Below are 25,670 nucleotides of genomic sequence, written 5' to 3' on the forward strand. Positions count from 1 at the left end.
ATCAGATGAAATTTGTGATCTAGGTAAGTCCAGACCCGAGCAATGATCTTGCCAAGATCTTTGCCAGATCTCCACAAGGTACAACAGTGGGAGGCTGGTAATTGATGTCAACTTTGAAGCCAGAGGGCACCAGTCCACAAACTGGATACTACACTTGGACTTGCTGGTGGTAATGACAGCCATATCACCATGGTACAGCAGTCAGCAAGCCTTGTATTTACCATGGGAAGAATCATATTATGCCATCTTGTTGGCTGGCTTAAGGCAGGCATTGGTGATCTCTGCTGTACAAAGCTGCTCATGGTAGACTTTCTCAGCTATAGTGCAACCAATAGTCAAGTGACCTATGGATGAATGAAGGTGATCTTTAAGAATCAAAATTTAATGCACATCACAGTTTGAAATTCACCTTTCTCCCTTTTAATCCAAAAGTATGGATACCTACCAGCCTGCCTTGTCTTTCCCACAGAGAAATAATTCACATCTCATTTTCTAATGCTTAAGAGAAGCAAGGCTTTTCTGAACTGTTTGGGGGAAATTTCATGAAAGAAACTCCCTACACAAAGCTTGACACCTACTCTGTAATTTATTTAAAGTAGCATATTAATTAAAACAAATGATAACAATAGTACCTAGTTTCTTTTGAATAATGATCGAGTCTGAGTAAGTCCCTATTTTTTAGACATTCCTTAAAGTAAATATGTTCTATTCTAAGTTGCAGAAATAAAAGTCTTTCTAAGTGGGAGAGCAAAGAGAAAGACAATTAACTAGTGATCCACTTGGTTACAGGAAAAAAATGCCTGAAGAGCATTCTGTTATCTTTTGGTAATAGAGCCATTAATGTGTGCCACATTTTCATTTTCAACTCTGTGTTCATTTTAATTACTTTCATTTGAATACCCAGCTTTTCCTTTTTCCCATACACATGACTTGCTAATCAAATATATGATTCATTAACCTTGCAAAGAATTACAGCACTCTGTTAATACATTAACTTTAGTGACTAGTTCCTGTAGAGCCAATACTGAAGCTAGCTATGATGACATTTAAGTGTGTTGGGAACATCAGATCAATCACAAATGTCACTCTAGCCAATATGCTCCACAATAACAGTCCTCTCATGCCCCCTATTGGTCTGTTCCTTAAGAAAACTAAAGTCATGTCAGTCTGCATTCTAAGAAAATTGTCCAAATTTCCTTTCATCGTATTTTATTGAGTTTTCTTTTCCTATCCATTATTAGGTTAGCATAAAGTTATTGGGTTTCATCATGGCATACACAGGTCATCATATTTATCCTATATCATTTCAGTTATAAACTGGACAAGTTCTCACACAGGTGTAGGTACAAATGGAAAGGGGCCCTCTGGTTGCACTATTAAAGTTCAAAGAAACATGAGATGAAAGAGGGTGAATTTTGCACTGAGTGTGAGAAAGCGGCTGCATCCATTAATATCTGACATAGTTAAATGGGAATTTTCTTATGTCATGCTAATCTTTGCATTGTTAAAGAGTGCATGATGTTTTTTAATAAAAAAATGTTGGATTTGTATCAAGGGAGCTTTTCAGTCCTAGATATCATATTGAACCATCTAAGAATATGAAAGTTACTTAATGTAATTTATTATTTATTTGAGTGATAGAAAGAAAGAGGGAGAGAAAGAGGGAGAGAATGGTAACAATAGGGCCTCCGGCCACTGCAAACCAACTCCAGATGCATGTACCACCTTGTGCATCTGGCTTATGGTAGCCAAACCTGGGTCCTTAGGCCTTACAGGCAAGCACTTTAACCACTAAGCCTTCTCTCCATCCCATGAAAGATATTTTTATCTTATGAATATTATGGGTTATAATTCTTGTTGCACATTTTTGTTTGAGAGACAAAGATAGTGATGGCTCACTTGAAATGGTATACTAAAACTGTAATGACATCTAAAGAAATAATGGTTTATATGTGTTTGTTTCAAGTCTGTGATATAAGCATATGTGCACATGTTTCTTAGAGTGAAAAGTTATAACTAGTAAATGTCGAGGGAAAAACATTATCAACAAACTAGAAAAGGGAACCTGATCACCATCAGAGAATTTCTATGAGGTGGGTTCAAAAAGTTTCCATGCATGGGCTAGAGAGATGGCTTAGTGGTTAAGACACTTGCCTGCAAAGCGTAAGGACCAAGGTTTGAGTCCCCAGTACCCACATAAGACAAATGCACACGGTAGTACATGTGTCTGGAGTTCATTTGCAGTGGCTGGAGGTTGGGGAACACCCATTCTCTCTGTCTCTGTCTCCACACATCCCCCGCTCTGTGTTTTAATAAATAAATAAATACATAAAATTTCATACAGGAAAACCTCACTTGTGAGAAGAGTGTTCAAACCCAACACCTCATTAAACTGCCACATTTTAATCTGAGCCTCTGTTCTCAGGGCCAAACACTCGTCAATCACGGGTATACTTCTATGCATGACCCTCATTTGCACAGTGGAGTTTGCATAACTCGAAATGCAAACACAGCAACTCACAGCAACCTCCCAGCACTAACCACTGATATGTGGACTGACCCTGAGTACATGGCAGGAAGTACATGCTGAGAACCTGCACACAGAGGGGCACATCCTAACCAAACAATAATTCTTCAAAGATGGAGACAGTCCTATCTCCACTGCAGGAGGTACTCTAATTACTTCACAGCCCACTGCTCCTTACCTTAAGCTAAGTTAACTATTCTTCGTGATATAGAATCAAAGAAAAGGTGAATTCTTTCACTGCTAATTCCTTTCCCAACATTAGACCTGCCCATCCACAGAAGATACTAATTGTGGAGGCAAAGTCATCTAACTTTTTTTTAATTAATTAATTTATTTATTTGAGAACGACAGACACAGAGAGAAAGACAGATAGAAGGAGAGAGAGAGAATGGGCGTGCCAGGGCTTCCAGCCTCTGCAAATGAACTCCAGACGCGTGCGCCCCCTTGTGCATCTGTCTAACGTGGGACCTGGGGAACCGAGCCTTGAACCGGGGTCCTTAGCCTTCACAGGCAAGTGCTTAACCGCTAAGCCATCTCTCCAGCCCTCATCTAACTTTTAATGTCAGCAAATACATGTGAATGAGAGTCAGTGTTACAGGTTTTGATTGGCTACATGTGACCAATAAGAAGAATTTGATGTTTTTGGAGGTACAATATTTAAATTGCCTAGCAGAACTGGTAGTTCAGTATAAATAAGATAGTTAAATTAGTTGGTAATTTTTAAATAATTACAACTTATACTTAGAGTGTATCTCGTAATTCTTGCAAGCTCATTAAACTTTGAAAATAATATAATCCAAAATATATTTTGCTATTCCAACCAGCAATTTTGGTTGTGACTTATTCAAAATTGTTTGAATCTCTTAGCTGTCTTCTAATTTTTCAAACAGAAGAGAAACCACATGTATGAGAAATAAATACAGTCATTTCCATTTCAGGGTACTATGGAAGTATATAATAACCTCAGATGGATGAGCCCAAATATAGACACCTCCAGAGTAGATCATGAATTAAAGTTAATTAGGGCAAGGGATTATTTTGTGAGTCTGGATTTGCACATGCATATATAATAACAAATAATTGAAGGTCATTTCTTTATCAGTAAAGGCATGCGTAAATATAATTATATTAGTCTGAGCAGAAAATGCTAAGCTAAGGTGATATAAGTCACTTAAGCTTATATGAATTGGTTAACTAGAATAAATGATTGTATATTGGAGTTCCAACAGTGTGGGACAAAGATTTTATGAAGTGACTCTTGTTAATCCATCAATTTATTTATTCATTAACTGAACAAATACTGTCTTTCTTACACAAATACAAAAGCACCCACTATATTTAAGCCTGATAAACCACTTACTGATGAAGCAGCTTGTAGAGGCCACTTTATTTCTTCCAGTCGTCCTTATCTTTAAGTACAAAGTGCTGATTTGTCACAATTGCTGTAGAATTGTTAATACAGTAGAGACAGTCCCCACTCAGGATGGTTCAAGTTAAGGTTTTTAGCTTTACAAGATGCAAAAACTGCATACATTCAATGGAAACATCGTTTTAAGCCTTGACCTTTTCCTGAAGTACAGATATTCCCTTGAGATGCTGAGCAGCAGCAGGGAACCATAGCGTAGGGACAAACATACCTCAGAGAAGAAATAATCCTCACACTGAAGTCTACTGGTTACTCAGCTGTGATAGTTTCTAGATTAAGTATAATAAATGATTTTTCTTTTTCTTACCTTTCTGCGTATGATGAGTGTTTGTGTCATGTATGTGTGAGTGCGGGTGCACATGTGTAACTGCTTGTGTTGAGGTAAGAGGGCAACTTTATGTGTAGGTCCTGACTGTGCACCTTGAGGAAGGGTTTCTCATTGTTCACTGCTACACTTTCAAGGCTAGCTTGCTCATGGTACATGGTATTCTCCTTTTTCAGCCTCAAATATCTGTAGGAGGGATAGAATCATAAGCTTGCACCACTGTACCTGACTTTACATGGGTTCTGAAGACCCAAATTCAGGCCTCATACTTGCACAGCAAGTGTATGCCTAAACTAATGATTTATTTTCCTTCCTTCCTTCCTTCCTTCCTTCCTTCCTTCCTTCCTTCCTTCCTTCCTTCCTTCCTTCCTTCCTTCCTATATTTCTTTTCTTTCTTTCTCTTTCTTCCTTCCTTCCTCCCCTCCTTAGTTCTTTCCTTCCCTTCCTTTCTGACCCTCCCTACTTCCCTCTCTTCTCTTATTCCTTCCTTTTCTCCTTCCTTCCTTCCCTTCCTCTCTCTGCCTCTCCCTATGGAGCTTCCCCTCTTTCTTCTCTCCTTTCCTTCCTTCTTTCCTTCTTCTCTTCCTTCCTTCCCTCCCTCTCTCTGCCCCTCTCTGCCTCCCCATCTTTCCTCTCTTCTTCCTTCTTTTCATCCCTCCTTACTCCCTTCTTCCTTTCTTTATACCTACCTACCATTTTTTTTTTCATTCTTCTTTCATTAATTTCTGCTACACCACCTTTCCTGGAATGGTTCCAGGGACAATAAACTGTAGTCTTTGTACATGTTAAGAAAGAATTCTGGTTTTGAACTACAACTGAACAGCCTTATCAAATAATAATATTTTAGCTCAAGCATAAATATTAAGATGTTATCCTAGGATAAGGTAAGAAGAACATATATAAGTGTAGTTCTTGACATTTACTATTTCTGTACTAAACAATATTTAATCTAAATCTGAGCATTTACCTGGAGTATGAAAATAATTTCACCTCCCTATAAAAGTTCCTCAATCTATAAGCTGTGGAACAAAAACTACATCAAAGATTTTTTGGATTTACCCTCTATGTTATTGCAAATGTATCATACCTAGATATCAGAACTAGCTACTGAGACTGTGTCAAATTCTTCTCTGTGATGTATCTTTTTAAATGAATCTTTATCACCCTAATTCCTTAATTTTATCTAAGGTACATAGAATATGAATATATATTGTATTATAAAATAGTCAGTATTCTACCTATGGACATATTCTATTTGGGTGTCTCCAAACATTTCTTAGTAACAATCAGAAAGGAACAGATGTAAATGACAGCGCATAGTGATATCTGAAAACACCTCCTTTAAGTACATGTCTCATAACAACTTTTTTCTTGGTACCTAAATCTCGCCAAAAGAATCCTTTACTATACAGAAACGTGGAAGTAACAGTACTTAATCTAAGAATATTATACTCATGAAGTCACCCTTTAATATTTGTTCCTAAGATGTGTGTTTCCCTGAACTAAAGACTGCTTTTTATGTTATTCTTTCCTGAACTAGAGGCAGTTGAAGTGCTGATAATTGCAGAGACATGAAGAAAACGAAAAGAGTACTACACACTTTTTAAACCTTGTAGAAATCTTACTTTTGAGTGTCCTTGGATTGCATTTAAGAATGCAATCTAGGGCTACTTGTTTGTGCCTTTTAGGTCAAATTGACCAAATTTTTTTTGTCAAATTCTCAGAGAGCGTAGCATTCAAATGCCTTGAAAATTTCTCAGGAAATGACTTCCTTTACCATTCTACTTAAGGGTAAGTATGTTGAGTGTCAGCTCTGTTGGAAGTGCTGCCCTTCATCACAAAGTCTCTTTGATATGCTGGGAGTATGGGTGGGGAAAGGAAGAGAGAATACATCAAGTCGGGAAGGGCTTCTCTATAGAACATTTCAGGGGAAAGTGAAAACACTTTCCGTCCTGTACAACTTCATCCTCAGCCATTCAGACAAATTTGTTCCTTTGAGTTGTCATTGATCATCATGCTCAAAAAATTCCAATAAAACAGCTATAAAAAGAAGAAAAAACAGTACAAATGTAGAATTTTCTTCAACAAGAAAGCAAAAGCAAATAATATAGTTACTGTTTTGTAAAAGGTAACAGGAAAATAAAAGGGTAATTCCAGCTCAGAGATTAGAATTATTTAATATCAAAGTCATGCTTGACAATGAATTTCTAAGATTATTTATGTAAAAATTCAAAGATTAGCTAGGCATGGAGGCACAGACCTTTAATCCCAGCACTCAGTAGTCAGAGATAGGATTACTGTACTAGGAAATGTCGTATTCCTTCCTCTTCTGTCAAATCTCGGATCTTAAAGTAAATTTTACATAGAATAAAGTGAGATTCAAAATAACTATCTTTACTTACATGCTGATAGCCACTTTTGCACACATATACAGGTACACAAACTTATCTTGGGGATTTAGGACATCATAGGAATAATAAAGTCTTTATTTCAGGAAAATCCGTTTAGAAATGGACTGAGTGGCAGACATTTGGCCCAAGCCTATAATCCCATTGCTGGAGAGTCAGAGACAGTCAGATCCCTGGAACTTAGTGGCCAACCAATTTAGCTTAGTTGCTGATCACCAGGCCAATGAGAGACCCCAATTCAAAGTCGGTGGTGACACTTGAGGCTATCCACTGCCCTCCACAAATATGAACAGATGTGAGTATATATGCTACACACACACACATACAAACACACACACACATACAGTGAGAGAGAGAGAGACAGAAGAAGCACAGCAAACACATATATATGTGCAAAAAATTGAAAAGGATAAAAGGAAGTAAAATAATATTAAGAAGCACAAGTCCACATCATCCTTCCAAAGCATCACTTAATGTAAAGGAAAGCATACTATATAGCACTAGGAACATCATTACATAACTCTATTAGAGCTTTGCATAGGGCCAGTGTCAGCCAATGAAGTAAATACATCTATCAAAATATTTTTGCAGGTGAAAGTTTTCTTCTTCTCCCTCTCATTCTTCTCCTTCTCCTTCTCCCTTTTGTGCGAGAGAGAAAGAGGCAGAGAGAGAGGAGAGAGAACCGACTGAGCAAGGACTTCAGCTGAAGAAAATGTACTGGACACAAGCGCCCCCTTGTGCATTTGTGTGGCAGCACGTGCTTGCATCACTTTCTCTGGTTTACACAAAGGACCTGCAGATTTGAACACAAGTTATTAGGATTCGTAGTCAAGCGCCTTAACCACTAGGCAATCTCTCTAGCCCTAAAAGTATTTTTTTAAATAGGCAGAACTTCATAGTCTTCCCTTGTATTTGCACTGTACTAAACAATTTCTGTATAATTCAAATCAGATATCCAGAGACCCAGAGGCCCCCAACACCTCATCACTGAAGCAGACCAAAAACAAACCCAGCATGGCTCAGGGAACTTTGCGGAAGAGGGGGCGGAAAGAATGTCAGAGCCACACATTGGGTCATGATACGCAGAGAAATGTCTCCTACCCATAACTGTGGGCTAACTCCACAATGCATGACCCATATACCTCAACAAGGAAGGGGTGGGGGTGGGACATGGATGAGCCTAACAATGGTGCCAACTTGACTGTATTCACTGAGTACCAAATTAACTAATAAAAATTGTCTTGGGCTGGAGAGATGGCTTAGCAGTTAAGCGCTTGCCTATGAAGCCGAAGGACCCCGGTTCGGGGCTCGATTCCGCAGGACCCACATTAGCCAGATGCATAAGGGAGTGCACGCATCTGGAGTTCGTTTGCAGTGGCTGGTAGCCCTGGCGCACCCATTCTCTCTCCCTCTTTCTCTCTCTGTCACTTTCAAATAAATAAAAATAAAAAATAATAAAAAATAATAAAAATTGTCTTAATAGTCATAAAGAATTACATGAGTTTATTCAAGTTTACATCAGAGTTGGAGAAGAGTAGAGTGAATGATATCAACATATATGCATACTGAATATAGTGTACATGAAGCCCAATATTATATGCAGTGAATATGCACCAATAAAAGGATTAGGTACCATATATGCTTAACATTGAATCTACAGTCCCTCAGTTCTCTCATAGTGTTTGTCATCCAAAACTATTATTTGTCAATTTAACTCAAAGATATGGTCTGAATGTGACTCCAAAATCATTAAAACACTGTATGAAAATATTGCCCTATGGATATTTTTTCTATTTTAAATACAGCTTAATTCCAATTTTACTTCATTCTATACATTTAATTTTCCTCAACATTATAGTAAATTTAGTAATAGGCCATGGATTATAATACATCACAGTGTTATTGACAGGTTTGCATCATTTAGTGACAGACTATTATAAGGAAACATCCATAAATTTGTAATGTGTTCTACCAGCACAATCATAATACTTACTTTCAATAGTTTCAGTTTCATCTTCCCCATAATGAGTTTCCCTACCCATTTAAATAACAGTTTTTGAAATATTGAGTCAATTAATGTCTCAAGTTCCCTAATGTGACAGTCAAATATGCAGTGCAATAAGCTAAACAGATAATGTGTTATGTAATTTAAAAAAAAAAAAAGAGGGAAAGTTCATACCAGTCATAGACTGGTGTTCCCAAATGAAAAGAAAAATAATGTCTCTAGAAACTTTGTTTTTTTTTCCCCTAGGAGACATGCTTTATCCATGAAATCCCAACTCTATATTTAACTACAAAGTTCTTTTAACATGCATCAAGTTCAAAAGGAGCAGTCTGTGCCAGGCACAGCAGATTTAAAAACAACCCTCATGATATTAAACAATAATGATTGGGTTCTGAAAGCTTAGTCAACCTAAATCACCACATGAATTACATCTATTTGCCTTTAAAGAGTATGATATGCAGCATATAGCATATTTTCCTACCTGAATTTCAACCCACATACCAAATTGTGTTTAGCAAACAGAATTGTGGGTTTATATGCCTCCATATCTACTGACTTCCCACTTTATTTATTTATTTATTTTAAATTTTAAATTTTTATTTATTTATTTATTTGAGAGAGACAGAGAGAAAGAGGAAGGGAGAAAGAGAGAAAGAGGGAAGAGAGAGAGAGAGAGAAGGGGCATGCCGGAGCCTCCATCCACTGCAAACAAACTCCAGATGCATGTGCCCCTCAGTGCGTCTGGCTTACATTGGTCCTGGGGAATCAAATCTAGGTCCTTTGGCTTTGAAGGCAAATACCTTAACTGCTAAGCCATCTCTCTAGCCTGACTTCCACTTTAGTACAATTGCCTTCAATTTTGTATTTAAAGTCTCTCTCTTCAAATAGAGCTATATGAAAATGCATTCAAATAGAACATTAAAAATATTTATTTTTATGAATTATAGGAGGGTTTTAGAAGGTAAAGGGTGATGTGATGACAGGAATGTTCCAGGATGTCTTTTTGACATGATGGCAATATTCCCTAAAAGCACAGTTTTTAATTGAGCTCTCTCAATATATTACAAAAGGCATTGTAAAGAAGAAAAAGGTATAATTTTTCTTTCACACTGAGAGATTATTTTTCATATATATAAAAGTAATAAAAGTAACTAATGAACCAATATGGTTAATTAAAATGCTCCACCACATAGTATGTTTAGGAACTAAAGGTAAATAGTGATTGTCTAACATAAATGTGTTGTCAATACATTGTTCATTTTAAATTGGTAAATTTAATATTGTATAAATGCAGACCTTTTATGAAAGATAATACAATAAATATTATGTTTTAATTTGAAAAACTAGATGAATTATATAGAGATATAATGTGCTGCTAAGAGAAGGTTTCAGGATTATACATCGGAGGGGTGCATACATACATTATTGTACTCTCAACCATAGACAACAGACTTCTATCTCCCCATCTGCCTTGTTGGAGAGTTTTATTAACATTTCACCTTCTTACATGCTCAGGTAGGTCATTCTCCATCGAGCTCAGGGAAGGGAAATGAGAGTCATGACAGATGCAATTCAAATACAGGCATTCTCATTCCCTTTAAACATGAAATTGTAGGTATTGGGAATAAGTTTTCCTCCCCAGTGAAAAACAACACAAGGGAAGAAGTGTCTCTCTGGCCTTTGCTAGATAGTGTGACGTATGTTTGTGACCTTAGATCCACTTCATTCACGTTGAGTGTAAAGTGGGCGCAATGCGTCATGCTGGGGAAATCACAGCAGTAAAGACATCATCGCACCACTTATTGAACTATTATTATATTGCTGAAACATTTTTGTTACCTTAATTATATCTTTTTCAGTCAAAATCACCTTTAATTATATATATATTTTTATCACTTTACCTAAGGGCATCCTACTTGACATAATATGTTTCTAATTTCCCATTTTATGATAAAATAATATATAACTATATAATAAATATTATATAATTATATAGGTATAATAGATTTATTGGAATGTATACAAATGCCTTCAAGCTTAACAAAAACTGGGCAAACACTCATTCCATGGGGAATGGGGACTGAGATAATATATGATAAATATTATAATTATTTCTTTGTAGAGTTCTGGTTAGAAGTTATGTTAGTTGTGTGAATTTCATAATACAAACAAAATTTTAAAAAAACAAATATTAACTGTTCATTATAGGAGAAAACAACATCTTGATCCTTTTTAATTACATGTTGATTTATATATATATATATATATATATATATATATGTGCATATATATATATATATATTATATATATGCTACATTTACTTTTTCAATAAATTGCCCATTATTTTTGTTATGACTTTCTTGATTGCACTTATGTACATCTCTGTTAAAATAACCAAGCCAAGAAGAGTAGGATTACAGTTTATTTAGTGAGAGGCTGAAAATGAAATTATTAAATTTGCAGGAAAATAGATGAAACTCTCAGACTCAGAAAGACAAATACTACATGCCTTCTCTTATATGTACATTATAACTCTAGTTTTTATATATGTGTATTCATGTGAGTGTTGGTAGATACCAAAAATAAAAAGGAACCCATGAGATGGAGACAAAATGGAATTGAGGTTCAGAAATATTAAACTTGTGATTTGAAAGTAAAAGCAGAAACCAATACTGGGGGAAGAAGGCACAGGGGAGTGGGCAAAGTGAGGAAAGTTAGAAGTGAGATAAAGGGATCAAGCAAAATCTAGGTATGAAAATACTATGAGGCAACCTGTTACTTCATACAAAAAATGAATAATTAATGAGTAAATTCTGTATTTTTAAAAAGTTAAAGATAATTCTTACTTTTGTAATGCTCTCAGAACTCTAGAAATATAGAGGGTTATTATACCCAACACCAATTTGAAAATGTCTTTTAAACTTGAATGATATGCCCATTCCCTTACTCTGTGGCAGATGATCATTTAACATTGAGGTTTGGACTTTCGTAACTCCACTTGACCTTCCTGTCTGCTGTATCATGGTGACCCTCCATTCTGTGTTCTAAGGTGTGATATTCTTCTGCACTTCCCTTTCTAGTGGTCCTCAAAGTCCTTGTATGTTAAATATTGTCATTAACCACTAAAACCCAAACTGCTGCAGAGTTAGGACAACAGAGGGGATAACACCTACCTGTAGAAACAGCACATGGGAATCAGAGAGGGGGACCCCTAGGGCAAACTGGCTACCTGGATTACCTGAACCACAGAACTCTATTACCAAGTAAAAGACCCTGCTTCAGTAAAATGAAGAGAGAGATCAAGGAAGACACCTAAGGCCAACCTCTGCCCTCTGCCCTCTGCTTTCATACACATGTACATACACCCACATGCAAACACACGTGCATACAATACACATATGCACATGCAAAACAAACAAAAGAAAACTTCTATAGAAAAATGGCAAAGCTTGTGTCTCCCAGAATTTTCACAGTGCATTTTATCTCATCTCCCCAATACTGAAGAGCATGATTAGGAATTTATACCATCATTTTAGGTAAATTATATTTATCATTTGATATTAGTACACATTAAAATATTATGACTTCTGTAAGAACTAGGTAGCAAAATACAGACTTGCTATCATTTTTTAAAACAGTTTTCTGAAATACATATATTTTGTACCTATCCATCATAAGGCATAATTCTGGTATAATTTTTGTTTATAGTGTATTAAGATATGTCCTGTCATACTGAGGCTAAGACATTTTCATTTAAACCACCATGCACCATTATCATACTTGAGCCACACAGATTTTGTGAACCTGTGTAAGCCATACTTTGTAATCTGAACTATAACAGTTCAGTTGGGAAGTATATAGAAAGGAAATTGCAGAGTATATGTCATGCATGAGCATTGATTGGCTGATATAATTGCTGAAACTGTACTTTCTTGGAGACATTTCAAGGCAGGAAGAAATACTGGGATTGATGACATGCTGCTGGTACTAAACTTCTAGAGTTTGTTAGTATACATGAGTCTTCTTTTGAGTTATTTTAAATGTTCTACAAATAAGTTCTACAAATAAGCTATGAAGATCACCAAAACAGTCCAAGTAAGAACTTATTATTACAAACTACCTCTTGTGTCTTTTCCCACCTAAATCACAGAATATGTGATTGATGCAAATAAAGTTCATGGAAACTAAAATTGCAATGGCCCTGACTTACCCAACTCAGTGAAGAAATTCACTGGGTCTGATAAAGATTTTCAGTATAAATTTTTGGTAGCAATGCACATTTACTCTTTTCTAAACTAATTAGGAAATTTTCAACTTTAAATTGCATGGCATTGTCACCTGTGTATCCACATCAGTGTCCCTTATTATGTCAGAAATTACATTTATTATATAAAAATGCTATACTATAAAATGTATTGGAAAGTGATTTGATAAACATAATTTCCAACATGTGAGCAATTAGAAACACTGAACTAGTATCTCTACTCTTTATTTTTTTCAGATAACATATATAAGGGATTTTTACTAATGGGATGTACATTTTTAAAATACACTTTTGGGTATTTTCTAGTGATCTGGACAGTTTGGAAGCACTCTTACAGACTATCAATATTCACTGTGGCAAACATTTTTAGAATCATTGCAGGGTAATTTAGAATCAAACAGATATTCTGTTCGTGTATCCAAAATCACATTTGGTAAGACTGACATTTCTAGGTCTTTGCTAACTATAACACCATGAGAGTGGATAATAGTTGAAGCCAACATTAGATTAGGTTCTGGAAGCAGTTTTCAAATGCACCAACCCTGAGCACTTGTAACAATTATGACTTATCACTTAAATGGTCTAGTACTCCATGCTTCTCATTTGTAAAATGAACAATGTTAGCTATGAGATATACATAAGAATTCTACAGGCAATAAAGGTGCATACATATAAGAATAGACCTATCCTTTTTCCCCAACCCTTGTGAATTCCCATACTGTCACTCAAAGCACATAATCTAGCACCTCTTTGAAGCACCTGAAGTGCTCCCCCGTCAGGCCTAAACTGTTCCTGGTATTCTCCCTCCTTGTTTAAGTTCTCTACACTAGAACTTCACCTTCTATTTCCAGCCAATTATTTGTGTAGTCAGCCCCAGTAAATTTTAATCACTGTGGACATGAAAAGCTTTTCTTTTAATCATCTTGGTGACTCTTGGTATAGTGCTTACCTTATAACAAAAATAAGTTTATGGAAGGAAGAATTTATCTCAGCTTACAGTTCTAGGTTGCAGTACAACATAGTGGGGAAGGCATGACAGAAAGAGCTTTGAGGCAGCTGATGGCATTTAGCACAGTAAAGAAGCAGAAAGCAATGAATGTCACTGCTCAGCCAAGGATCTCCTTTTTATACAGTCCAGGACCTCATCCAGTTATTGTGGGGTTTTCCCATCTCAATTAGCCGAATCATGACAATCACTCACAGGCAGGTCCCTCTAGTTAATTTATCACAGGTGATTCAAGGACTTGTCACAATTGATAATCAATATAAATGATCACCTTTGTTATCTAGCATCATAGTGCTTTGGAACAGACATAATATATGTATTCAACAACGTGAACACCATTAAGGAAGCCTTCACATTATAAAAATATATGAAGTTCCCACCTACTTTTTGTCACTATCAGTAGTATTTTTTGTTCCTTTACCTAGTGAAGCAAACAATATCTTTGCCATACAGTGTAAAACAATATGTCCTCATTTGCCTATAATAGACCTGCTATGGGGGGAAATCCAACACAAAGTAAAAGAATTTAGTAAGCTCATGGAAGATGTTATCTTTTTTTTTTTTTTTTTTCCCTACCTAGTGTCAATGCAAAGGACATAGCTCTCACCTCAAAAGGGATAAGAGATCATTTATGGTAGAGTAAATATGAGTGACCATGGCCCTGGAATACAGAAATAGGTTACTCCAAATTCCGTGTTCCAATAGATAAACTATTTCACAAAATTTTATATTTACAGAACAAAAGAAAGTCATAAATTAAGGCACTTTTCAAACACATTGGCTGACCGTCAGGTAGATAGGTTGTACCAAAGAAGGAAAATCTCGACCCTAAGCCTCAGTTGACATCTGATGACATTCTTAGCCCTTGGGTTGTTGGGTTGGTGGGGTCTGTTCTTACACTCCAAAAAGGATAACACCAGATCAACTGATAGTCAGCAGGATGTTAGCTCCACACAGAGGTGGGCAATAAATGGATATTAATGGGATAAAGGTAGCCCATTTGATTCTGATTTGGCTCTGACTTGCAACATTCCATCTGTGATCATAGGAGCTTTACCAGTTCCTTCAGCCTTGCTGGAAGTAGGTGCAGTAGATAGAGCTATTTCCTGGGAACTTTTGTTCACAATAACATATATTTACCATGTAATAACATTAATGAAAACTTTATAATTTTCTCTAACATGTCAAAAAGATCACCTTAATCTGTTAGTTGCTAAAACTTTATTATTTGTAACTTGGCTGATTCTTTAAGTGATAGAAATATGTGACATAAAAGCAACAAAAATCCTTTAGTATTTATATTTGCAATCATTGCCAAGATTTTCTTTTAAATTAGAGGGATGGGCTGGAGAGATGGCTTGGCAGTTAAGCACTTGCCTGTGAAGCCTAAGGACCCCGGTTCAAGGCTCGATTCCCCAGGGCCCACGTTAGCCAGATGCACAAGGGGGCGCACTCGTCTGGAGTTTGTTTGCAGTGGCTAGAAGCCCTGGCGCACCCACTCTCCTCTCTCTCTGCCTCTTTCTCTCTGTCTGTTGCTCTCAAATAAATAAGTAAATAAAAATAAACAAAAATTTAAATTATATGGATGTTTATGATTGCTTCATTTTCTAACTACTTACAAATATGACCTCTAAAATTTAGAGTTTTAAAGCCACAAGAAAATTTACAAAAATAGATGTTTCTTTTGCTAACAATTTTTATTTCTTTGATGTTTTCCTTCTAGTTATACCCATAACATATACTCACACAAAAAGTCAACATTTTCTTTTAAGAAACCAACTGAGTTACAGATTACAAGAAACATATCTGATATCAAGTTAAAATGAGAAACGATAAAAAGTTTTTCATGAAACCTGCTTCCTGCAGCAGCTGGAGGACAGTACAAAGACTCATACGCATACCTACATCATTCTCATTAGCAAATCAATATCCAGTATCGTACCTGGAATTGATGTGGCCACATGCATGAAAATAATTTCTCTGGTACAGGCACTGTTTGTTACAAATACATGACCATTGGTTTAAATTCAGGATGCTTAAACTAGGGATACAAGCAGTAAGTTCCTTGAGAAAGTAGAGGAGCCTCAGAATCAAATGGATGGGCAACGCAGCAAGCCAAAGACCAATTAGAATCACTGAGGGCAGAAAGGGAACACCCAGCATGATGGTATGGCCAGTCAGTGGTAGGGCTTATTAACCAACCCCCAAGCACGTGCACGCATGTGCGTGCGCGCGCACACACACACACACACCAGCTTATAAGGAATCACCAACAAAAGTAAAAGTGGTGGAACATCAACCAAGTTTGGCTTTGTGGAAGATCTTAGTGAAGGACATAAGAGACCCAATTAACTGAATAAAATATGCAACCATATAATATACTTATGACTTTATAATAAAACAAAATTCACATTTTTTGATGCTGAAAATTGCAAGGTTTGGGAGTGGCCGATACTATGCAAACCACTCTGAGGCAAAGATGAAAGCTTTTATTCAGGAAAAGCATGAGCTTTCAGAACTGACTCATAAGAGGAGCATAGGTAACCTGAGTTTTAGGAAGTGGGCTTTCTAAGGTTTTTTTTAGTTGGGGAAAGGTGAGGAAGGGAAAAGAATTTAAGTTGAATAAAAAAAAGTTTCTTTCAGGGAGATCATTACATTAGCCACTTAAAATAGCTAGGTGTGACACCAGAACTGTGACCAGGTGACTTAGCAGATAAGGGGGCAGGAAACCATGACTTGGGGGCATTGTTAGGCAAGAAAGGGATAATGAATGGCTGGGTATTTCCTTGAGGAATGTTGATAATCCACTTCCTTGTGCCTCTGTTGCCATTCTGCTGTCCTTGGTGACTCCATTTTGGGAGCCTGTCCTGGCCTTAGCAAAAATCTGCCAACATGAGATTAAACAAAGATAAGGTACAACTATATTTCAAGGATAAAAAGGATATCACTGTGTGTATTTGTGTTTAAATATGATGAATGATAAATGAGAACAAAATTTTAATATGTAATTAAAATTGTTAAATGGAAGAAACAAGATGAAAAACAACTCAGACTGAAAAAATGTTAAAAAGTAGTAGAGTTATTTTGAATAATAATGATGCCAATAAAGACTGAGTGGTGGAACGGCTCAGGGAATAAAGTGCTTGCTATAATTTAACTCTGAATACCTGAGGTTCTATCCCAAACAACCGCATAAAAGCTGGAAGCTGTGCCAGGCTCCTATAACCTTGGTGAACCTATGGTGAGGCAGAGACAGGAGTATTTCCTGGAAGAGAGGGACCCTACTTAAACCAGGTGGAGGGCACAGACTGAACCAAAAGTTGTTCCCTGACCAGTGTCTGTGTACTCCCACTGACATACATGAACACACATAAAGTAATTAAAAGATAATTTCATTAAATAAAAGAATTAATGATTATAAGATAAACTCTATTTCTGTTCCATGTACTTCTGTGTCATTTTTTAACTAAATGCATTTAAAAAAAATTAAATATTGATACAGGGATTTGGGGATTCCTTGACCTGAACTGACAATTTGAGGTGCATCTGGATCTTTGTCTTATAAATTTGAATAATGAGATCCACAGATCAGAAGATAAGGTGCATAAAGGTTTTATTATAGCTTAAAGCTTTAGGAGGGGCAATTAAGCCCAGAGTACAAGAGAAAGAAGCAAGGTGAAGCTCTTATCCAGATAGGAAAGAGGGATTTTGGAAGCCCCAATGCAGAATGCAGAACTCTTCCTCAGAGAGGCAAGGGGAGGGGTGTAAGAAGCCCTCCTCAAGGCTGAGGTTGTCATGTTTTATGAGGAAGATCAGCTTTACAGTTTTCTTTATTTTTTATTAACCCCATGGATAGGTGGATGGTTCAGCCAGTTTGCTACTGATGCCAGGAATCCGGGGTCCAGAATTTTGGAAAAGGGCAATCTTCTCAGTGTTAATTCTTTAGGAAGAGACTGGAAGGGCTCCCTAAGGGGTAGCAGAGATTAGGAAAGGCCAGATGCTTCTGACATGTCCAAATATCTTACCTGTACTAAAGTGTAATGACAATGTTTTTCTCCTATAGGCACAAGGAAAATTTCTACACTTAGCCATGAGAAAGTTTCAATTTGGTGCCAGTCACTCCTAAACTGCCTAGCCAATTTATGCCTCCTATCAACATGAGCAAATGAATTTATAAAGGCAAAGTATTTAAAATTACCTAAGTGTAGACACCCCTCAAAGCCAGCTTAGAAGTTTAACAAAAAAGGTAGTACTGGGCTGGAGAGATTTCTTAGTGGTTAAGGCACTTGCCTGTGAAGCCTAAGGACTCAGGTTTAGTATCCTAATACCCATGTTAGCCAAATTCACAAGGTGGCACATGGGTCTGGAGTTTGTTTGCAGCAGCTGGATGCCCTGGTGTGCCCATTTTGTCTGTCTATCTATCTGTCCAATAAATACATGAATTAATAAAATATTTTTTAAAGGCAGTGCTCATTAAATCAAGGCCCATACCATATATTCAACTTGCTCATATGTCTGGATCTCATCCTTCCTATAGTTCATGGTACGTGGATACTACTCCTATGCACATACAGCAGAACTCACCAACATCAACAACACTGAACAGTTAGCACTTCAGGCCACCAGCATTTATCACTGCTGAGAACCACTACAAAAAAAAAAAGAACTGGTGTGACAGAAAAATCAATCTATAAAATCATCGTTTTCAGACATTTGAATGAGGGCAATTCTCCATAAGCTCATCACAAGATGAATTTTCCCAATGTCATAGGTAAGGCAGAAACAAATTAACCCATTTGGGTAAGATCACACAACTGGGAATGAATAAGATCCTGAAGTTCAACTGACAAGCTTCACCCAGTGAGAGTGTCATGGTCAATGAGGTTTGTCTGAGGCATGATTATTGCTAATTGAGGTTTAACTGATTTCAGGTACAAAGTCCTTGACTTTGCCTTGAACAAAGGAAGACCTTTTTTAACCGTGGAACCTTTGGTGGTATCCTGCTCATACGAGGGATTAAATCTCATGTATTTGAAGACCTTTTCACAATGACTTCCATCCCATGATGATCATGAGTGTGACAGTGTTATATATAATCGGTGAAAGAGGAAGCTGAGAGCTCAAGTTTAATTGCTAGCTGCGAGTACAGTTAAGAGCACAGTCAAAGCTTACACAAGTATGATACAACTCTAGAGCTGCTGGAGTTAGAGAAATCACTCCCAATGGGCTCAAAGGACCTAATAGCCTTGAAATAGACCAAACATAATATTCTCAGTTAGTGTAGTAGTTAAGAAACATTCTAGCTTTAAGTATTGTATTTGAAAAGTTCATGTTCCAAATGTAAATACATTTCTTTTTCTCTCTTTGCAATGAAAATAAAGTTAAAATTTACAAAACTGAATTAAGCTTTTATGTCTTAGGGATTTTCACATATAATGCACTAATGACTCTAAGAAATCCCTGAGACCAAAATTATTAAAGAGACTCAGAGGGGCTAAGTACCTCTTTATGTCTACATTGCACACAGGTCATTAGCGTGACATGGATCGCAATATGTTTTGTTAATCTGTACTGCTATAAGAATTAAATTTAACATTCAAGTTAAAATGATAGATACAAGAGCTTAAGAAAGTCAAGAAATTTATATTTGTCTCCCCAATTTAAAATATAAAATAACCACCACTCTATTTAATTTTTCAATTCATTGGCAATGATTTGAAGGTTTTTGAACATGTGCTTATGCAATCTACACTAGAGTACTTATACCACAAAATTCCAAAAGCATGATATTTATAAAATTTCTTAGTTATCAAGGTCCTATGTTATAGCTATCTTTTTTTTTTTTTTCATGCAGAACTCAAGTATATTCAAAGACAAATTAGTTAACTTCCACATTTTCCATTGATGGCAACGACTGAACCAAAATTCAGACCTAGGTTCAGAAAGAATATGTGTAAACTGGACCCTCTCTCACTTTTCAATATGGTGTATATTAAACACATCTGCAAGCTTCTCTCTAAATTGCTTTTCTTTCTTTTTTGATTAGTTTAAATTTACTTCAAGACAGCAGTAGTAGTGCCTTTTTAAAACACAGATCTGGACATATAACTCAACTGTACAAAAGTAATCCTCTGATCATCCAGCACTACCTCTAATATGTGAGCAATCCCTTTCACAGCATGATCCCATTTCTCTGCCCTTCTGACCCATTCAAGAAGTAACAGTTGCCTTCTTGTTGCTCGGGAATACCCAGCCAGAAGTAGCTAATGTGATGAAAGGTGTTTTTTTTTTTTTTTTGTTTGTTTTGTTTTGTTTTTCAGGTTTACTGTTTCTAGGGGAAGTTTTTTGTGGAAGAAAATGCATGGCTCACATATTCATATATCTGTCAATAGCAAGAGTAAATTAGCACTAATATTTTTATAGTCTAGGACTCCACCACAACACATGGTTTATGGCACAATTCCATGATGAGGCCTCTATGAAGTAACTACAACCCCCCTTCCAGGTCACTTCAGCAGCAACCACAGCTGTCACACTCAGTGACTCTGCTCCTTGCATTTGCTGTGCCAGTGCCAGGTAGGCATTGTTATCAAATTCATAAATCCCAAGAGTATAAAACTTGATCTTGAGGGACAGGAAACTCCTTCAGCATTCTTCTTGTTATTCCCCTTATTTCAAAAGAATCTATACTCTTACTAGCTTAAGCCTTCCAATGTGTTAGGTTTCACCCTTGGCCATTTTCCCATTGCCTGAGAATAGAACCAGCAGATCCATTCTCAATTGTGATCATCTTTTTAACAATCAAACCTTAAGCATTCTAAAATCAGTCCTTATGTCTGTAACCTCAAACTTCTTTACATAACCTTCTTTTCCAAACTTTGTTTCACAACTTGCCTTCAATTTCCTTCTGCCATACACACCAGTCTATTGCTCCTGAATTCAACTTGCTCCAGTTCTCAGTACACAGGCAGAACAAAGGCAGAGTATCATTTAAACTGCTTATAGCCCAGTTCCTGACAAAGTTATTTTCTTCCACTCTGAAATCTTGTAAGCGAAGCCTTTATCATCCACAAGTCTTTGAATTTACATGCTACAGATTTTCATCAGAATGGCCCATCAAGATCTGCTGACAGTACTACAAGCCTTCTCCAGTCCAGTTTGGTTTCCAGATTCTTTCCTTAAACCAATACCAAACATCAAAAGTGACATGGTCAAGTTCATCGCAGCAATAACTCCACTAGATTCCCCAATTTTTTATTTATTTTATTTTTAATAGTTTATTTATTTATTTTAGAGAGACAGAGAGAAAGGCACTGAAAACAAACTCCGGATGTATGTGCCACCTTGTTCATCTAGCTTACATGCATACTAGGGAATTGAACCAGGGTCCTTAGGCTTTACAGCAAGTGCCTTAACCGCTTATCTCTCCAGTCCAGTTCCCCAACTTTTGATAGCAGTTGCTTTTTTATTGTTGGAATAAATTACCTGATGAGAAATGGCTTGTTTGATCAAAGGTTTTCTTTCAGGCTTATAGTTTTGAGGGGAAGTTTCATCATGGTAGAGAAAGTATGGCAGACAGGCAACCAGTTCACATTGTCTTATATCAGCAAACAGCGGGTTGAAGAGTCAACAAGCACTATCTAGTGGGCTTGGCTATAAAATCCCACCCCCCCACCCCCCCGCCCTGCCAGTGACACTGAATCTGCAGCAATACCCCATCTCCCAAAGTCTCCAGGAGCTGAGAACTAAATAGGAGGCTTAATCAAAACACCAAAGTCTATGGGAGAAAGATTTTATTTTCAAACCAGCACAGAAGTGTTGCTATTTCCCATAGCAAAAGAAATGAGACAGCCAATAATGTATGGTCCCAATATACTGTCAAATTGATATTCTAACTATGAAAATTAACATTGATTATGTTTTGAGAATAGTTTCCCCTCATTTCCACCAACAAGATAATTTTTTGTTGTTTGTTATAACACTTAATTCCTTTTTTGTTGTTGGTGGTGGTTCTTTTTGTTTGTTTGTTTGTTTGTTTTGTTTTTTCAAGGTAGGGTCTCACTGTAGCCCAGGCTGACCTGGAATTCACTCTGTAGTTTCAACGTGGCCTCAAACTCATGGCAGTCCTCCTACCTCTGCCTCTGAAGTGCTGGGCTGGAGAGATTGCTTAGTGATTAAGCACTTTCCTGTGAAGCCTTAGGAACTGGGTTCAAGTCTCAGCTCTCCAGGACCCACGTTAGCCAGATGTACAAGGGGGCACACACATCTGGAGTTCATTTGCAATGGCTTGAAGCCCTGGTGTGCCCATTCTCTCTCTCTCTTTCCCTTTCTGCCTCTTTCTCTGTCATTCAAATAAATAAAAATAAAATATTTAGAAAAAGTTGTTTTGTTTATTTTGTTTATTTGAGAGCAAGAGAGAGAGAACGAAGCAGAAAGGGAAAGAGACAGAATGGGTGCACCAGGGCTTCCAGCCACTGCAAACGAACTCCAGATGTGTGCGCCTCCTTGTGCATCTGGCTAATGTGGGTCCTGGCAAATCGAGCCTCAAGCTGGGGTCCTTAGGCTTCACAGGCAAGTGCCTAACTACCATGCCATCTCTCCAGCTCATGTGCTGGGATTAAAGGCATGTGCCACCATGCCCAGCTATACAACTTAATTCTAATGAGTGTAACTCTCAAAATGATACTGCTGCCTCATGCAATGCATTTCTACTAAGATTTTCTTTGATAGAGTTTCAAAATGGTATATGTGTGTGTACAAAGAAAGAAAGAAGAGAGAAAGAAAGGAAGAAGAAAAAGAGGTAGGAAAGAGAGAAAGAAGAAATGAAAGAAAGATGATGAGAGGAGAGATAACAAAATAAGATTGAATGAGCAAAAGAGAGGGAATACGACTGGGTTCAGCAGCTATGGAGTTCTTACCACTTTCCACATTTTACGGACACAGAATAGCTTAACCTGTGTTATATAGTCACACAACTCAATGAAGTAGAAACCAGTTTCCCATTATGTAGATGGAAAAAAACTAAATTTGCACTTCTAATATAATGAAAAGCCACAGTGATAAACTGGAACATATGAGTGTCTGCTGATAGCAGGTGTTACGGTGCAGCTATCGTCAGGTTTTCACTGTTGGCAGAAACCATCCAGCCAAGTGCAGCTTTTGAGAAAAAGAAAAGATTTATTTTGGCTTGCAGACTTGAGGGAAAGCCCCATATTGGCAAGGGGAAATGATGGCATGAGCAGAGGGTGGACATCACCCTCTAGCCAACATAAGGTGAACAATAGCAACAAGAGACTGTGTTAAACACTGGCTATAATACCAATAAGCCTGCCCCAACGATGTACCGCCTCCAGGAGATGTTAATTCCCAAATCCCCATCAGCTGGAAACCTAAGAATTCAGAATACCTAAATTTATGGGGGACACCTGAACCAAACTGTCTCAGGTGCCCTACCTGCACTTCTCGTTCTCAAGAGGCTGAGGCAAGACATTGCAAGTTGGAGGCAAGCCTGAGCTGTGAACCGTGAGATTCTGTCTCGAACATCTTTCAATATTGTTATTTTTTAATTTTTAAATTATATACAGATTCCTTAGTGATGACTAAAAATGCCAAATAACCAAACTAGCAGCTAATTAGTCTTTTCGGGATGTTCCTTCATGTTAAATACAAGCATTTGTATCACAAATTCTAATAATAAAGTATTAAGCAGCAATACAACATCCACACATTTAAAGTTGCTGAGGTAAACATCTATATTTAAGAAAATCATGAGGTTAATGATTAGTAATTGACAAGGCAGTTTGATTGCTCAACAATTTAATTTAAATTTGCTTTCAGAAATTCCTATTTTGATACACAGTTCTGTACTCTTTTGAAGACTACCATCGATACTATTTTTGTGCCCACATAAGCATGGAATTTTTTCCAAAATGTGCAAGAGAAAGCACCCCTCTGCCTATTATTAAACCTCTGAGTTACAAAGCACCTCTCAATCTCTTTGATGCTGCACTGCAGTGCATCTCATAGAACAACCTTTTTCAAACCTTCAGTTTCTGTGGTCAGAGATTAGAACATTTGATGTCATATATAGACAATAAAATCCTTTCTATCTCAGTGGTATTTCATTACACTTTGTGAGTTAGAAACAAAATGAGCTTTAAAGTCAAGCCAAGACACATCTTTAAGATTGCTATGATAATGCTAATATGCCCTTTAAAATTGAGGGCATCTGGAAATTGAAAGGGTGGCAAGTGGAACCAGCTTGCATCAAACTGGCATGACACCAGACATTGGCATGGCCTAAGTGACAGCTGCAGCATCTGGAGAGAGCTCGATAAGAAAATCCTGTTATAATACTGAGCTGGTTTCCCTTAAATTAATCTTACATGATTTCATAGGTACTGTATTTTATTTCAGAACAAAATACATTCATTTCTGAAACCGAATTACCCTTGTCCTTAAGCAACGTGAAAAAAGTGGTATTTGGCTGTCCTTTGGCCAAAGGAAAACCTATGTATATTTAATTACCCCTCCTACCTGAGGGATTTTCTGTTATTATGAGAACAGAGTGTGAGACTATAACATTGAAGAGCACACAAATGCTATCAGAGCACTCAGAGCAATGAGTTTAACAAAAGAGCTGCTGCCTGTGGCTGGTTATGACACACCTGTCCTGGATTGCAAGTGGATCAAGGAGAATGCAGGTTCCATTTCACTCCCAACTGAGCAGCATCTTTGGACAAAAAAAAAAAAAAAAAGTCAACTACTTAACTATCCAGGTGTTCTGGCTTAGAAAACAAGATAAGAAGCACCCTCCCACCCCCACTAGCTTAGCATCATTGCAGACTGAAAAATAATAGTGAACTATGGCTGCTTTACATAGTCATTTCCATCTGTGCTTTCAGGCTGTGAGACTATGCTGAAATAAATGGTTCATCTTTTTGCAAAGCATTCCCCCCAATGAACTAGGACAAATCATCTATTGCTCTTCATTTGTACAATGAATACTTATTGAATAATTGCTGTATGGCAGGCATTGTTTCTATCATTTGACTTACTGAAATACAAAATTTAAAATACATATAGAACTCACCCTTAGTTCACAGATCAATGCAACTGTAAATTATATAAACACACAATGGTAATATTGTATGTATGGTAGTAATGCTGATAGACACTTGAGTAAAGTATTGCCAACATCACAGTTCTTCTTGGCTTTGTTTTTCCACATGGAAGTTATCTTTTTAAACATTTTAATATCTCTTCTAATTTCAGACACCTCCTTAAAACATACAATTATCTCTGGCTTGTGATCCTTTGGTATTTTGACTGATACTTTAAAAATATTAATATTTTAACTGTTGCTTCTATAAAGCAGTCCAATCTCAGAAATTAGGCAATGTGTAAACTCAAAATAAAAAGAAAATAAGCTATACAAACCTCAAGCCAGTGCTATGATATTGTGATATGATTTAAAAATTATAAACCTAAGCCAAAGGAAAGAAGTATTATTGTTTAGAATATACCAATTGATTATGTTAGCTTTCATGTCTGTTCTGTGAAAAGGTGGAATGTTTGAAGGCAGACAATGACTACCAGGTTAAGATGCTCTCACAGCACTCATAGAGAGATAATAAGCAAGGAGAAGATTGTAATGGGACAGAAAAATAAGTTATTTTTGGAGATGGCATGTCTGATGTGGGTAAAAA

This window comes from Jaculus jaculus, chromosome 11 (assembly GCF_020740685.1).
Source record: "Jaculus jaculus isolate mJacJac1 chromosome 11, mJacJac1.mat.Y.cur, whole genome shotgun sequence".
Lineage (NCBI taxonomy): Eukaryota > Metazoa > Chordata > Mammalia > Rodentia > Dipodidae > Jaculus > Jaculus jaculus.